Below are 16767 nucleotides of genomic sequence, written 5' to 3' on the forward strand. Positions count from 1 at the left end.
AATAATATTATGAGCCATTATAATCGATCCTAAAACTTACGTCAGTCGATGTGTATCAGATTCGCCTATGGAATAGTAACCGGCATTTATAATTAATCAAGATATTTATACTACTAACATGATTACAGATGGCGTTAGGTCAGGGTTAACCAAATTAATTATGGGTTTTTTTCTTTCAATGTTGTGTATATTTAATACAATATACGATTATTATATATAATTTGAATTAATTTTCATTACTCATAGCCGGATCGGTAGAATAAAAATGATGAGATCACTTACCTAAACAGTGGAAGATGTGACTTTGAACCACACTTGGTCAAAGATTATTTTTAGGATTTTTTTAAAATATTTAATTATTTTTCGAGATTTTTCAAAATAATGTATTTGAATATTATTATAATGACGAACGTATTTAAATAAGTAATACCTACTCTTTTATAATATTATAATGGAGTGCATTTTTCTTATTTTATGATTCTACGATTAGGCATTGTAAGTATTGTATATGCATTACGCACTAGAATCAAGTGGTCAGTGGTTTAGTTTGACGATTAATCCCGGTGTAAAAGTTACTGAGCCAATTTCCTCGAGAAAATTAAAAGCAATAAACGAATTAATGCTATCATAGCGAATTTCAGGAAATCGCGCGGCACAGTTCTGTTGATACGTTGTTGGCCTTTAATAAATCAAGACCTAGAATGAATAATGTGCCTCTTTGCTCTCAGACTGCACCAACAAGATGTAAATTTGTTAGGAATCCCTGGCAGGGGTTTCGACAATCAAACGATGATATTAAATTAATCGATACTACTCGTAGCTATGTATAATTCACAAACGGATATCATTGTATAATATCGCATATTTCAAATACATAACAATGATTGAGTAAAAAAAAATCATTTATAATTATTATATTGCTGGCATTTTTGAAGTTCGTCAGATGTCTTTGACGTGGTGATTAAGGAATCCAATCCCGAACCAAAATTTTGATCCCGATATTTCGGGATTACAATTTGACGATCTTTTATTTTCGATTCTTATATTTTGATTTTTAACTAACTTCCCGACTAGCTAGTAATTTGAAACTTTTAGAATATATCAGAACACGATGCCAATGCATTCTTTTAATACTTTTAGCCATATTTAAGTAGAATTGAATTCATGTTCAGTTAATTCTGTTTTGTATGAAAAGTTATTTCGAAAAAAATCCGTAATCCAATCCACTATTATTGGTTGCTAAGTGGGTGGTCATAGCAACTAAATTATTAATATATACGTGCGTTACTATGGAAATCAAAATGACATTTTAGTATTCTATATTTGTTTGTTTGTTACAAAATAGTAAAAAAATGGTTTGTTGACAATTGTCTTATTTGTCCTAAATTATTAATACATAGAATTGTCAAGTTTATATGATTCAATAGAAAATTTTAAAACGTGGTATATAAAAAGTTCTTTTTATCTTGTAATTATTATTTATACAAATAGCATTGACAAAATCGGTCAAAAATTTCTAGTATATTTTATATCTACTATTTAAGACATTTAATGTTAATATTGTGTACGTTCAATCTTGGAAATACATAGGTTTAATGAAGTAAATAATATTGTAGTACAGATAGATAATAATGTGAAATCAAAACAGTTTTTTTTATGTATTTAAGAAAAGATTAATTCATAAAAATCGGCGTAGAAACATGTGCCTGCCTCATGCAGATCCGTGGCACTGGCGGTTAGACGCCATTCGCGTGCAAGAACGTCAGTGGTGTCTAGTTGGTTAAATGAACGAATTTATTATTTTTCTGATCTTCTTACGATTTCGTTTGACAAAAAAATGGTTATTCATTATCCGTGAGCATCCGGCGATTCCCATGTGACTTGTGCAGGTACATACACTTCACTAATAAAATTGATTGTGATTGATAAACTTGATAAAATTGATAAAAAAAAAAAAAAAAGTTTCGGGATTATGTTTACTAATCCCGGGATTCATAGTTATCGAAAACTGTCCGGGATCCCAGGATTGGATTCCCTAGTGATGATGGTGCCACATATAAAAGACTTTTCCAGTAAGATGTGACATAATTTCATCTATGACTTTGTGAGTGGATCGATTGTTTTGACACCGTATCAATCAATCTTATAATGGAGAAGATTTATGGGGGATTATTAATTAGGCTGTATGGACATGTATCCGTAGTTTTACTTGACTAACTTTATCCTATTTTTGATTCTGACTAAATCATCTTCTTCTTCGATGTCACTACAGTCAAAATAAAGCCTTGAACTCTTTAATCTTTCGCCCACATTGTATGTTCAACGGAGTCTCGGTCTTTCCATAGGTCTCTTCCCCTCTGGCCATCCGTCGAGCACTTTTTTGGAATTCGGGAGTTACTTATCCGTTGTAGGTGTTCCACTGGCGGAGTATTATTATATATATGAAGAGTCGCGGATCCTTGTATAGATTATTAGGAGTTTCCTATCAAACTTATCCATTAAGTCGTCATTCTCAATTGATATAATGCTGGATTCATCACTATAGAATACTAGTGAACAGACAATTATTTTCTGCAATAGTATTTTTGTTTTCCAATGTGCGTTATAAGGACCTTAAGAATGGCGTTTCGTTTTGTGACTTCGATGGATTCTTCATTATTTTTCGTTATGCTGGAGCAAAGGTGTATGAAGTTTTCGACCACTTCAAATTACTACTATAAGCACCCATTATTATAATATTGTAGAATATATCGGTGTTGTTTGGACATAACCTGATAACTGCTTTTTTTGTAATTTTATGTTGAGAGTAAAAATTGGGTAACTATAGTATTATTTTATATTTGACAAGAACTTTATATCTATATTTCATTTAAAAATGCTCAAAGCGCTATAGTAATAATATGATTATTATGTGAACAAACACAGCAGTTAGTTTGGCCAAAATATGACCAAAGACCATATCATGGTTTTTTTATTTTGATTTTGATTACTGATAAATGACATTATTTTCCTAATTACTGGAATCATTTTAAATATAATATTTGCCATATTCTTCTTCATTTATTTATTTATTTATTTTAAAATATATTCTCAATGTTACATAAAAAAAAATAACTGAAATTTATCGGGCAATTTAAAATTGCTCTCCTGTAAATTCAACATTTTGCAGTTATCTGGTTATGCCCAAATATAACCGATATTTTATATTAACATGATGTGGAACAAAGTGTGCTGAATGAAGGTTATTAAACTTCAACTTTGTTATTAAATTTATATAAAATAATATTATATTGATTGGTGTAGATTTTACGAAGTGGTAGTATATGTGTATTTTGTCAAAATCAAGTTACATTCACATCATTCATCAGTTGTTAGTTTAAAATAAATCATAAACTCTATCACAATTATAACATAAGACTATTTTTGAAGTTATACTTCTTTTGGCGCGTTTGGGAAATCAGATCAGAGTATATTTTTGGTGTGTGACATGTAACACATAATTATTTTTTTCACACGAAAAAAAAACGCACTCGATTGGATTCGAACCACCGATTGTTCGGTTATCAGCCGAACGCACTACCTTTACGCCGCAGAATGATACTGCAATCTTGACGATTATACAGTATAATATTATAGTTTAGAATTGTTCCGTTTCCTAGGCAGCGAATTTATTATTGTCGGCCATTTGCAATTCCTTACGTAAACAAACGATTAAACGTCAGACTGACAGTTGGTACTTTAAAATTAAAAACAACGATAAATAATTATATAATTTAGTAATATAAGTTAAAGTGTTTAGAAATAAACCAAAGGCGTTCCAATAAGCGGTCCTTTTTCTTGCGTGTGTAATTTAACAAGACAATTAAGAGCTACTCAAACAATCTAGTTTATCACAAGTTTTGTTTTGGTTTTGTTACACCAAAGAATTATAGCTTCTGACGAGCGTACATAAGTACACACACCGATTTTTTTATTTAAAAACTCTTATAAAATTGAAAAGTATAACTGTTGACATTACAATACGAGATACCTCACCACGTTATCTGTTTACCGAATTTGTAAGTGCTGAAGAGTGTTGAAGGGTATTCACGAATAATGCGATTTATAATTCGGAGAGAAAAATATAAATTACACAAATAATAAAATAAGACAAAAAAGCTCACACTACGCAGCTGTTTAAACAATCATAATTCACATTTTTATTTGTGACTATTTATACGTTGAATCACATGACTGTTACAGTCACACTCATAATAATCTACGCCTAAAAATATTACAATTTGAAAACTACCTTTTATTACAATATGTTGAATGTATAAAAAGGAAACTTTAGATTCTTTCCGAGATTTTTATTGGAATCTGGGCGTAATCACCAATCCTGATAGCTGCTCCAACGATTGTTGTATTTAGCCATCCAAATGACTGGTTGGGATAGTAGATAAATATTATATTTGTCAATCTTAAACGTAGTGTTAATCTCTTGATTAAAATGTGTGTTCTTTTTGTTCGATTTCATCATATTATTTCAGGTGATACCATGCCAGCAGATAAAACAAACAGTGTTAGAAATGCATTTTCATGCAGTAAAAATCATTTAAAGTATGTACATAAACAACAGTTAAAGAAATAGTTATCTCGAAATAGTATACTGTGTATAAAGTTATTTATTTTAATAGTATTGTTAAAACTACTAATTTAAATAAGTAGGTTCTTCATAAATTATCATAAATGACAATTGATTCAGATAAGGTCTCCTCTAGAATCATCCATTTCTTCTGGTCATGCATTTTGACCACATCCCGTAAAATACTCTAATTCCATTCATTCACCATGCTCGAAATTTTCACTCCCAACGGTTCAACAATTTCCTGGTGCATACAAGATGGATTATCGTAAAAAGAAATATTATATTGATATACATATAGAATATACATAATTATTTCGCTGTAAGATTAAAAATATTAAGACGCCTCAAGCTCCACATTTCAAAAACTTGTTAAATATCATCAAAAATAACACGCGACTTAAACTTTTACTAAACAACAGTTTAAATGCTTCGAATAACGTTGATTGAAGTGTGTAAAAAGAGCGAAGAGAAATTCTCTTTTACTTCACAAAAAAATAATAGTCTTTCTTGCCAGTCAGGTAGGTGTCAAGCATATATTTTTTTTAAGTCTTTGAAGTTCATAGGCTTGATGAACGTGAAACTAATTCTCGAAGTATGAAAAATATCTATAATGAATGATTGTTTTGTAACTAAATAATCCCATTTAGTTACTTACGAGTTTATTAAAATTATTTTAAGTGCTACGTGTCATGTTTTTTTAGTTATGGATAAATTGATATTAATTAGTAGATAGCTGAAAGTATTAAATTATGTTTTGGAACGAAATCTATTGACTTTGCTAACCATCTTATGTGAAAAAATAGCACAAGATATTTTCGATAAAAAGAAAACATTATTCCTTCACACTTAAAATGTGTTATTTTTAAAATACGATATTATTATTTTTAACCACAGACAAGATTGAAAATAAAACTACGGTTTTATGAAAAATCATAAAGGAAGTGAGGTGTCGTTAAATTGATTTATTAAAAAAGTGTATCTTCGATGATTTATTACATTAAATTTGATCATTTTTTTCAAATATGTTCTTATATATAACTATATAACCTATTTTTGGTCTGTAACATAGAGAAAACTTTATAAAACTATGCCAGTAGGAATTATTATTTATGGTGAAAAAAACATTGACATTGTCTCAGACAGTGGTTATACACCACAGCTAGTTGGCAACACTGCTCTGAAGGAAACGACACTTTTTTGTTTTTTGTTTTTCAAATGTGCTTTCTTTTATTTTCGTATATCGGTTATTTTTCATCTGTTGTTACCACAGAACGGATTAATAAAATATGAAAGCTAGTCTCCATAGACTAAAACTTTGAAGTCACTTTTAATTTACGACTTAATGACGTCCAGGATATAAAACTTAACAAAAACAAAGCCCACCTGAATTTTCCAAAATGTTACTAATATGCGTTACGTGACAAACTTTGATACATCTTTATAATACGGACGTAACTATTTAAAATAACATATTCTTTAACACGTGTTGAAGTTTATCCCATATTTGACCACACTCGATAATTAAATCTTGCTACAGCCTCACCCAGAAGGCAACATAATTCCTGGCAGTCATTATTATACACACACCTATCAAATATATTCGTGTAATCTATAAATCCTGGCGACTCTCGTGGTGCAGTGCATATGGCGCTGGCCTTCCACCCGGGAGTTCTGGGTTCGATTGCCGATGAGGACACAATATTTATGCGTTTTTAACAAAACCTGGGTGTTTGTGATTATTCAAAATTACTAACAACCACCTTGTACGAAAAAGCAAGGACACGGTTATTAATAATTCAAAAAAAACAAATCTATAAATGCTAATGAAAGTATAATTGATTAATAATTATCCCCAATAGTTATCGTAGCACGAATAGCTAAAAGAGCTATACCCACTAGCTAAAATACAACGGCACGATAGTCTTAATCAGAATGTGTATTATTAGCTATTATTTTCCTAGCATATAATTTAATATTCAGCAATAAATATAATAATAGTTTAAATTTTCTATTACTAGTTAATCAAATTAATAAATATTGCATTTTTATTTGGTGGCAGTCAAAATATACCGGCAGGTTGAATTGGCTATAATCAAAATTACACATCAATTAATTTACGTAAGTATCTTTCACTGGGTCCTGGGCAGTGCTCTACAGGCAAAATTAACAACGATAATAAATAATATAAAGTAATCCATCTCTTTTTCGGGATTTTCATTGTTGAAATTGTGACATAGACTCCTAGACCTCTAAGCTAAGCAACTAGGTGCTCGCAACTCACTAATTCCAGAGTGATACATTCCACTTGCGGTGGGTACATTGGAATTGAGGCTCTGCTACATTCACGTTAACACCCTAAATCTGTAACAAAAATATTCTTTTATGAAAATAGATACCTGAATATTTTATGCTGTGTATTATCAAGGATTAATTCATTAAGATGACAAAATCACTGTTTTAATTAATATATCGTCGCCGTTCAGGCAAAAGTCACCAACCTTCAAAAAGGCAGTTTTGAGTTGAGTATGTCATCCGAAGCGTAAAATTATGCAAAAGTCACCTCTATACATTAGTTAATAAAATGTTGTTTAAATCCAAATTATATGTTTTTCACTGAATGACTTTCGATAAAATCTTAACAAGCATATCACAATCACTGCTGAACTCTTAATTACCATTTAATTACCACATTTAAATATCACGTTAATTATATATAATGGCCAAGTACTCCAAACGCGCCAGTTGCGGTGTTAGCACTAAATGAGAACCGATTCACTGCTGACCTACTAATTACTATGTAATTACCACATTTAAATATCATGTTAATTATATTTAATAGCCAACTAATACAAACGCACCAGATAAAACCTTAAAAACAATAAAATCTGAAATTCCTTCATCTTCAAACTTTCAAATTGCGATATCTCGAAATTACATTTTTTTGGGTTGGTGACTTTTGCCTGAACGGTGACGATATACTGACAATAGTGACAATGCTGTGTTTAATAATAATATATACATATTATATCGCACTTATTTTTGTATACGGAACGTTTTACTTAATCTTAGCATTAATGAAGGAATTATAATTATTACAGACAACGTAGACAGATAAAACCGTGATTTTACGACGTGTTTCATAAAATTCCGGCAATGCAGATCGGCTTTACTATTAATATCACGAAATGGTGTCTCTTCCGTAAATATGTTACGAATGTTTAACTCAACATTTTAACTGAAGTTTAATAAATAATGACTGAAATCCTTCGTTTCCTTAATATTTTTTGTAATTGACATATATAACCAATGTTCCTTCTATTTTCTTTAGGTACTGACAAAGTAAAATATATTTTTCGGTAAAATTTTAACTGTATATTTTTCGCGCGTTGCAAGATAATTTATTTTACCAAAAGAAAACATTTTATAAAATCGTTTGTCAAAATAAAAAAACTAAAAACGAAATTTAATTTAATGCGTACTCGCCAAGTTAGTTTTGAATACGTCAATTCTGGAAAAAAAATAATATAAAATTGAAACAAGCTGTGTTCGTGTCGTTTAGTCTAAATCAAAGATCATATTATTTCAATGGTACTCGTAGTTTCGGCTTCATAATAAAATAAACAATTCACAATATTATGTACTGAACCCGTAAATGAATATGCAATCATAATTTTGAAAAATACTTTCTGAGAAAATATATTATAACCAATAGAAAAAATCTTTATGAAAAAAGTGGCCAATAGTTAAAATTTGTCGCAATTAGTATGTCACTGCGTAGCATAGAGGTAATCCGCGGATGGGACGTAAACCCGGGAGATGCAGGGTTCGATTCCCTGCCGGGGTGGCTTACTTTTTTCAAAAAAAAATTTTTAATTGATTATAATATATTTTCTCAGAAAGTGTTTTTCAAAATTATATATGTTCAATAATTAGAATGGTATATTCTTAAATCTTGTGAATTATTCGTTGAATAAAATAAATAGTTAATTATGAATATGCAATCATATTATAGACATCACAACATGATTATATAAGTAGGTAGGGTAGGTACCAATATTATTATAGTCATATGTCAAGATATCTATTCATACTAATTCATTTCACTAAAACATTTCGTTTATTTTAAGTTAGTGAAGTCTCATAAATCATTCGACAAAATTTGTAGAGATGTTTTAATGTTCATTTATTATCTCATAATAATGCGCAGAAAATGATGGTAATATTTTGTAAGCTGCGCAGAAAAGCTCACTGGGTAGTGGGTATAAATCTTTTTAATTAGTTATGTAGGGCTATAAACTTGATAGACTCCAATGTGTAGGCTACGTAGAAAACATGGACAGTGCCCAACCATCAAGGCGTCAACCGTCGACTGGCAGGCTCAAACTTCCGTGGGTAGGTGGTGTCAACAAGGAAGCTAAAGACACTCGCGGCTGGCCCATGATAGTATGAGATGAAGAAAGTTATTGGAAGAGGCTAAAACCGCTCTGAGTTGTTAAGATGATATACATGATGCACGTCTGTATTTCTAGTAGACGAAAGGATATCTAGGCGCTTTAAATTAAAAGAAAAAAAAAGTTTTTTTTAAATCTGGATCAATTAACTGCGGTTAAAAGAAATGGCGGATTATCATAAATCAATACGACTAAGAATATTCTAGCGATTTTTAGACTCAGTGACATGAATATGTGGTAAAACATTTCTGTAATTATTGTTATCAATTTGAATTCATTACAATATATAATTTTCTGTTATGTCAAATACAGAACACAAAATGTTTTAGAGTTAATTAAAAACTCCAATGAAAAGTTTATAGGCGAATAATGCACATCTTTAAATAGTTATAATATGGCTATGGATATCTGTATCAAATATGGCTTTATTCTCATTTTTTACACAATGACGTTTATAATATTACTCTTTTATGGTAGGTTTTATTATATTTCATGTGATCATGAAAAAATGTATATTTTTAAGATGAAAAAAAATAAAAAATAATCATAATGATATATAGGTACATCTTTCCTAAAAAGTCTACCAATAATTCAGGCTTTGCTCGTAAAGATATCCCAAAGTCTTCATTTTCGACCATCACATGTCACCAGCGCATTTATTCTATACACAAAACTGCCATTATAAAGACGGTTATCGAGGGTAGCTTATCTTATGTTTGCATTAAGGTATTATAATTGTTACAATAAGTTAGCCGTCTAAATAGTCAAAACTGTCTATCTCGTACTAAAAGTTAGCACAGCGAAGAGAGGTACTGTTAAAACATAGCAAACATAGGTAGTAACAATTATTACAACTAACTTATTGTAAAAAATATAATACTTTAATACAAAAATATGAAAACTACCTTCGATAGCCGCAGATAGCGGCCGACACTCACGCGACACGCAAAAATGTGTTTTAATAAATTTATCTTTACAGCTATAAGGCTTTATTTAATATAGTACATGAGCCCTTGAAAACAACGAAACACGTGTATAATAATTAATGATTTAATAAAAAGTTATTGAAAATAACTAAAAAAAATAAAATAATTCAATAACATTGTTATTACGCTGATATGATCCTGTGTATAGAATATATACGCTGGGCCCTTAAACATCTTTCCTTTCGTCTCAGATTACTTGTACATTATAATATGTGCATTATGACACTATCATAATATGGTAGTATTGTATTACTGTGGACGTTCTTAAATAGATGGGATATTGACAAAAAAACCGTAATCTTATGGTAGTGTAACTACAAAAAAAAATGTCAGTTAACAATATGAAAGTGACATAGACAGCTGTTTTAAATACCTAAGTACTTTACGAACTCCGTAACTTTACTAATTCTTCAATATGAATTAACGACGATGAATTGCGCGCACTATTAATTTGATATAGCGCAGTAAATGTCTCATGAATAGATATGCATCCATTTGTAGTTGGGCACATAGAGATCTTGTTCCGGGAGATTTACTGCACAACGTTTCCTGTACATTCAAAATACAGCCAGACGCACTTAACTGCATTCTTACTGCCCTCAAAAACTTCAATCTTTGAGCTTTGTTTATCTTAATAAGACGTGTTCATGTAGACATTAAACATCGCAGAATTATGTCAACAAATAAAATGCTTTTATAAATCAATAAAAAAATATGGTATACATAAATTAACATGTTATATTTTCTTCCTCATAGTTTTTGAAGTTGTATGTAGGACCTCAAACGTTAACATACCATGTGAAGAACACATTTTTTTAACATGTACAATAATTAAGATTAGTTCTGTCGTCACTAAATGTATAATGACTTAGGTATTAAACGATATTGTTATCTCATTAATAATCGTTGTATTAATTCCACTTGGAAGTCAGGCGATACATGCAGCGTTTAGCTACTATTTAGAGAAACCTCTAATACTAAAATGTGTCTTTGCAATCCTTTGATTAGCGTTATCTCAGATGATACATCGTGCTTAAAATTGCTTATTAGACACGAGTCATATTTCACCAAGTCACAACCAGATAAAAAATTAGAGCTTTTAACATCTTCATACCGGAGCTTTTCATAACATACGAAGCTTAATAAATAAACGCCAGATAGTAAGTAAGCTTTGTCGTATATTCCGGTCATTTCATTTATTTTTTTATTATCGTTAACTGTCAATAACTTGGGTTATCGCCAAAAGCAACTTGCTCAATAATAGTTGACGGTTTTTCTTTGCATAATAATTACAATGAGTTAATTATTTGTTATATCTGAGTCGCTCAGTCCATCTGTCAATGATGATAATTATAGATTTTTAACATTAGGTAGGTACATCAGACCAAGATTCAATAGTGAATCATATCCCATAAATATCCGCGGAAAAGTGCACAAATATATATATATAATCATTATCAGCCGGGGTTAATCCAATTCTGGATGAAGGTCTCCCCTAGATCCTTCCACTCTTCTCGGTCCTTAGCTCTTTGCTGGCACATACATATACTGAATTTCATGAGTTCGTCTATTCAGCGGATTTTAGTGCGTCCTTGGAAACATGAATTTTTGACTTGAGACACAAAAAGTACGAGTAGCGCAACGTAACATGGATAGATGCATGTTGGGAATAAGGCGAAAAGACCACAAAATAAACCAAATGAATAACGAGGCAGACAAGAGTACGCAATGTGACAGAAGTCGCTAAGCAGATTAAATAGCAATGGACTGGACATGCCGCTCGGCGGATAGACAATCGCTCGACAAATGTTGTCATATAGTACACCCAAGGTGCACTAAACGATAACAGGGACACCCTAAAATCAACTGGATAGACGAACTCATCGAGTTCGGTTGATCTAGGTACATAGCAGCGAAAAATTAAGGACCGAGAAGAGTGTAAGGTGCTAGGGGAGACCTTCATTCAGCGTTGGATCGACCGCAGCCGGTGATGATTTTAAAATAAATGAAAAATTCCCATAGATGGATAGTTCGATGAGTTAATTTAGAATTAAATTGGTGCAAACTCCAATTTCCTCGGTCTGGTCACCAATTCCATTTGATAATATCATACGAATATTTATGTTATTCCTGCTTATTTAGTAATTTACATATTATTACGTTGTTTGGAATTAATCAATTATTATAGGTATTTGTAGTTGGACATTTTGTTATGTTCCAACTCTGGATATCTTTTTACTAAGCAAGAAAGTATGGTCGCATTATTTTTCTTTCCCATCTGACTCGACTAATAGTGTTTATCGAAAATATTTTCCGCTTTTCTTTGAACCAAAGAAAATTATATTTTCTGAAATATTTTTGCTTTGTAACCTTGAATCCCCAGAAAATTATTTTTGAACTTTGCGATTAACAACGTACATTAAGCAATAATCACGTTGCATTGCTAGATAAACAATTGTTTATTATTCTGGCAACCCGGGCGCTAAGCCCAAATGACATTTACATTTTATTTGGTTTCGCTTATTTAAATTAAATGAACCCGCCGTCAAGATTGCGCGTATATTAATTTAATTCGTGTATTGGACTATCTTTATGATTAAATAATGGCGTACATGTCATGCCAAAAATCTATTTTATGTACCTAATATATAATTATTAATAAAGGAGATGTGTACTTAGCCATTTGAAACATCTGTCACCCAGGCTAATTATACATAGTTATTTAATGAAAACCTTCATACCTATAGCTATTTCATTTAATATTTTTATAATGCTTAACTGTAAATATACCTACATTCTTAACGTCACAAGTGTAAGAAAAAACCAAAAAATGAGATCTCTGCCATTTTGGGCAGTGTTGACCTGTGTGTCCTTGATAAATATCTTAGACATAGAGAGCATCAGTTGTTTATTCTCCTAATGTGCAGAAACAACCTGCCACTGGTAATGCCAATTAAGAGGTCGATAACTATGTTCAACCAAATTGCTTCGGGTGTTGATATATTCTACTTGCATGGGTGTGAGTTTAGGTGGACACTATTTTATAAATTCTTAAAATAGAGTCTCCTTAGCAAACTTGGAGTACTTTGAATTTCCATATATGTATAATTGTATTTTCACTGATTTTGTATCTTTATATTTAAGCGTCCTGAACTTATAATTTGTAATGTCCAGAATATGTTAAAAATAAACTGAAATTGAAAGTCAGGATTTTTATTTCCCATGCTCAAAATATGGGAATATCAATACCTTTTGATGATTAAACATAATACTATGTAACTAAATGAATTTGCGTTAAGTAAAAATCGGCAAAGAAAGATTATTACTACGACAAACAATGTATTTGAAAATATCATGAAAAATATATCATAATATGCACAATATACTGCACACAATTATTTAAGAAATATAAATAAAACTAAATTGTCAGTATAGGAAAGGAGACAGAACGATGCGATGATTGTTTTACAATGCATTGAAATGTGAAATGATGAATCAGATATCTTATTTTATATCTACGACAAACAAAACTATAAATAAAATTTACACGTACTGCCCAGAATATTCATGATGTTCGTATATTTTTATAATGCATCGTTAGATCTTTCAATGTTAATTAAAATAATATTGCCTGAAAATAATTCATGTGAAAGGGTGTTAATATTATATATATGTGACATAGCCATTGAGTTAAACTATCTTTGTTTTTTCGATCTCGAGCTTTTAGTTTTGTCTTATGTGGCACCCTGTAATAAAAGTTTCCATTTCCCTCTAGCAAAATATGTAGATACCTACGCTACAACTTAAATCTGAATACATCAGTTTATCTTCGACATTCGATACAACAACTTAATCTTACGTATTTTTCTTCGATAAAGCACTTTCGATGACTATCAATAATAATTGATAGAAAAATAAGCTCATTATTTTAATTCCTTTTCATTGTTTTCCATACGACCAAAATATTATACATAATTATAAATTTTAATGATATGCGGATGTGTTCTGCAAAAGTGAATTGTTGAAATAAGTATTAATAGCTGTCAAAAAAAATACGGTAAGTCTGTAATAGTTTTTGAAATTTCTGTTTTATTTAATTATCTACCTGTATCTACATGCTTTAAAAACCTATATTATAACTATTTAATGTTTACAGATATATATATTATTAATTCAAATAATAACAATTCCGAGACAATATAAAATGTATGTTAATTATACTAATATAATATTATAATGTGTGTAAGTTTTTTTCTGTTCTTTCACTTTTCTTTTCTCTCTTCATACTTAGACGACTATAATATTATATAAAGATAAATAATATTAATTATATAAGTAGGTACCTATTTTAATAATACTACATTAACTATTTTCAATTATTTTTTCATCTTCGGATTTCTTTAATTTTGATATAATCGTTGTTTTTTATATAATTTTACCATTTTAATACTATCTTTACTAGATTATACTACACATATCATAAGAAAACTTCACTGATTTGTTTATTTTCATATGTATACACCGCCATTGTTTATTTTATTCAATCAATAAATAAAAAAATAAATATAATATAAACAAGTGTCACTAATTTTGATAGCTGCCTCGAGTTTCCATTTTTTAACACTATGGCATGTCACGAAACTCATTTTAAAGTAGTATTGTAGTAATAGTGAGATGGTCACAGAAAACTCCAAGTTTTTAGAAGATTATATAAATGTATCGTGGCGTCATCAAGAATCGAATCTGGGGCCCTTGGATGAGATTCCAATGCCATACGCTTTAGACTACAAGGTCCACCTAAATCAATTACTAAAATTCAGTCACAGTATTATAATATGTAAACTACCATATCTGCTCCAAAATAGAGTACGTTAATCTCTACAGATGAAGGAATATTAGTTGTACACTCTGGATCCAGGCACACGTTAAAAAACCCCCACTCTTTCGGTCATCCAATAGAATTTTAAATACCACAATCTATATATTTAGACTATTTAGAGACATACCTACGTTTGATCTGTTACTTCAATTTATGGGATTATATTTTGGGTGGATAGATACCTAATAGAAATATTATACTTTACACTCTTGAAAGAAAACTGGAGCAAAGCTTTCTAACTTCAAATTATTTCTTACTTTGTCTCTCCAAACATTAACTGACATCCTGTCCCATTTCTCGTAGATCAATATCTGTCGAATGCATTTTTCGGTTCATTTGCACGCACCTTAATGTCATCGACGATTTGCTTCCTGCTGCAGACCCAAAAACATTTATCAATCTAGCCAGACCGATACAAACGTCGTTATAACGACAATAGATGCACAAGAGACAATATATAGGTGTACGCACTTACTTGAGAGCTATAAAGCACAATGCTATAATTTTGTTGTAAAATATCCAATTTGCCTATTGAACTATTTGGCTGTAAATCAAAAATATAAAAAAAACACATGCCAAAACTTACTAAACTAATATAGAGTTAATATAGAGTCAAAAATATCAAATAATCATCATTTGGTATAACGAAAAACTGTAATATTATAATAAATTCTAATGAATTTAAGTTTTGCACAATTTCATTTGAATCGGTTTTGCGACCCGGGTTTCGCCTTTTGGGATCTTCATGTACTATATGCACTCACCAACCGTCAGCTGAATGCAGAACTATTCTAACTCACATATTTGAAATATTTTGCAGAGGATATTTTTGAAACAGCCTACTTCAGTTATTTATTATTTATATAGACAAATGTATGCACCGATTTTTTCATCAATAATCCAACTAAAATATGATGCGTACATTTATCCATAAAGATAATAAATAATTTCAGTAAGTGGTTTCAAAAAACTCTCTCTTGAAAAATTTCAAATGTAAGTTAGAATAGTTATGCATTCAGCTGACGGAATGTTAAATACGCATTAACAATTAAAACAGTTAATAATTATTCTCTATATAATATATTATAAATTAATACTTTCAATAAAAGTAGGTAAAAGCCTTATTACATACTAAATAAAGGATCAAGTTTAAACATACAAACACATTTTAAATACTTTGTGTTCGTAAAAACCTGTACTTAATAGATTATTTGCTACCCATTTCCCATGGACCCCATATCCCGAAGCGGGCCCCCAGGCCAGGATCTTTGGCGCCCCCCCTACCTATCACTAAGGTAAACGACAGTGTGATATTCGAAAGTAGTGTTCGAGGTAAAATTAATAGCGACCTTTTGTATTTTTTAATACATCCACTTGAATTATAGTTAGTTGTCGGTTTAGTTGTCGAGTATTGACACAATAATCAAAAAATTGCATCACATAATCGCATACATATTTCAAAATGTTAATATTTGCGAAATAAAAATTAGAGAAAATTTGTGATTTGTGTTTATCTCACTTGATTGGTTGACCTGCCTGGCCAACCCCCCCCCCCCTGAACCTGGGCCTAGAGGCTAGAGCCCTGTCAGCCCTCCATGCCACTCACTGTAAATACATTCAGTATAAAGGCCGATTTCCAAAATAATATTACAATTTAAAAAGCTTCCGTGGGATTTGTAAGAACTATGCTTACTAAGTATACTAACTGAGATAGGACATAATGACACATGTAGCTTAGCGGTTAGAGCATATGGGCGCGAATCTTGCTTGGTGTTGTATTTTTTTCAAAAAGATTCTTTCTAGTGGTTATTTTTCAAATTATGT

General features: G+C 30.7%; 1 protein-coding gene across 2 annotated transcripts in view; it reads left to right on the forward strand.

The window, feature by feature from the left end:
- Positions 1-16767, forward strand: part of cher (filamin A protein cher) — a 100983-nt gene that overhangs the window by 3886 nt on the left and 80330 nt on the right. The window contains exon 1 of one of the 2 annotated variants that reach the window (XM_085954419.1): positions 13885-14121. The exons of the other annotated variant lie outside the window; for it this stretch is intronic. The gene's annotated coding sequence lies outside the window, so the exon portion shown is untranslated. Of the gene's footprint in view, positions 1-13884; positions 14122-16767 lie in introns of those variants that run through there. 2 annotated transcript variants of the gene reach the window in all.

This window comes from Rhyacophila brunnea, unplaced genomic scaffold (assembly GCF_057557595.1).
Source record: "Rhyacophila brunnea isolate RB1 unplaced genomic scaffold, BYU_Rbru_1.0 scaffold_4, whole genome shotgun sequence".
Lineage (NCBI taxonomy): Eukaryota > Metazoa > Arthropoda > Insecta > Trichoptera > Rhyacophilidae > Rhyacophila > Rhyacophila brunnea.